This window comes from Empidonax traillii, unplaced genomic scaffold, assembly GCF_003031625.1.
Source record: "Empidonax traillii isolate 1590-97213 ecotype Southwest subspecies unplaced genomic scaffold, ASM303162v1 scaffold34:size3740991, whole genome shotgun sequence".
Classification (NCBI taxonomy): domain Eukaryota; kingdom Metazoa; phylum Chordata; class Aves; order Passeriformes; family Tyrannidae; genus Empidonax; species Empidonax traillii.
This window is the reverse complement of record NW_020955227.1, coordinates 1,525,326-1,527,061: the sequence shown is the minus strand read 5'-3', so window position 1 is coordinate 1,527,061 and position 1,736 is coordinate 1,525,326. Positions and strand designations below refer to the sequence as shown.

The following is a 1,736-nucleotide window of genomic DNA, read 5'->3' as shown; positions in this document are numbered from 1 at the left end:
TGCGCGCTGGGGGGCGCCGGGCTGGGGGGCTGAGGGGAGGGGAACGGGGAAGGGAACGGGGAGGGGGCGGCTCCGTCCCGGCCCTCCAGGGCCGCCCTGCCCGCTCCGCACCGCCTCCCTGCGCCCCCTGCAGCCCCCCGGCCGTGTGTGGCAGCCCCCCGGCCTCGAGGCGAGGGTCCCACCCGTGTCGTGCCGCTCCCCTCAGCGGCGCGGTGGGGTCGGTGTCACCTCCCCGCCTCCCGTGCTGGGGGTCCGGCGCGCTGTGGCACAGGGACAGCGGGCTTCGGGCAGCCTCGTGGCACCGCAGGGAGCGGGGCCGTGGCGGGGTGGTCCTTGTTCCCCGGGTGGGTTCGGCTGCCAGTGGGGCTGGGGGCTGCGAGAGGAGTGAGGGTGGCAGGTTGTCACTGTCCCCACGGTGGGCTTGGCTGCCAGGTGGGTGTGGTGGCAGCGCTGGGAGTGGGGCAGCGACAGTGGTCCCGGCTCTGATGCCAGGTGGGCTCGGTGGCTTTCTGGGAGCACTTCAGGCAGGCAGTGCTGAGGAGGACTCGGGGCACAGGGTGTGCTGCAGCTCAGCTCATGGCAAGGTGGGTTTGGGTCCAGGTGGGTGCTCTAGTGCAGGATGGGCTGTTCCAGCTGGGCCAGGTGTGATCCATAAAGGTCCTGTGCCCCTGGATCCCCGTGGTGCTGCACATCAGAGCAGCCTGATCCAGGTTGTGGTGGGATGAGTCTCTGATCTGTCACTGTGCAAGAAGAACCAGGCTGTGTTCAGAGAGCAGCAGCGTTAAGTGGTGTCTCATCAGTAACTGTGGTCCTTTGGACCTGCTCTTCAGGTGCTTTGTGCTCTGCTGGTTTTAGGTGCTTGTGGATAATAAAAAAATTAAGTTTCAGAGTGTTAGCACTGAGCATCTGCTCAAAATCCCTATTTGGTGTTAACACCAATACTTGTCAGTATTTCCAGTTCTCCCAGTGAGTCCCCCCTAACTTGCATTGTGTTGCTGTATGTCCCATTTTGACAGCTGGATTTTAGTTCCTAATGAAAGCTCCTCTCTCAGTAGTGCAGTTCCTAAGGCTTCTAAAGTGCTTAGGGATCTTCTGTGTTGAAAGTGCCCATTTAGCCAGGAGACTTGAAATGTCACAACACTGAAAAGATCTGGCACTGGAGATACATTATTTCTTGGCCCTCCCTCTCATGGCTGTTTTGTGGTTTTCTGAGGTACTTTATGTGAAGTACTGGCATTTCCTTCTCTATCTTGCACTTTCTTTCCCCTTGTACACACTTCTGCCATCCCCGTTCTCAAATATGTTAATTTTACAGTTTGGGGGAGATAGGGAATAATCTTCCCAGTTAGGACTGATATATTCATCTCTGTATCTCACCACCTCATCTGAAGCTGGCAGAATACACAGAGCACGTCCTGTGCTCCATTTGTTGGGTTGGTTTGGGAAATGAAGGTGGTGGAAGTTGTTGCTCAAGGGTTATCTGTCAGATCTTGAGCAATGTGACATAACTGGATTATTTTCTCTCTGCACTGAGTGTCTCTTAGGCGAAGGGAGGAGATGATTGTGTGGAGGGGTAAATCACTGCTGAGATGAGGGTTATGTGTGGATGAGGATGGACGCTGTGACAGGGCTGGACTTATGTTCAGCTGCTGTCAAACAGCACCCACAGGTCCTTTTCCAGCTTTCCAGCCACTGTTCCCCCAACCTGGAGCGTTCCATGGGGTTGTTGTGATCCA

At 56.5% G+C, this 1,736-nt stretch overlaps 1 protein-coding gene across 1 annotated transcript in view; it reads left to right on the top strand.

The window, feature by feature from the left end:
* Positions 1 to 1,736, top strand: part of DOLPP1 (dolichyldiphosphatase 1) — a 14,289-nt gene that overhangs the window by 711 nt on the left and 11,842 nt on the right. The window lies entirely within an intron of this gene.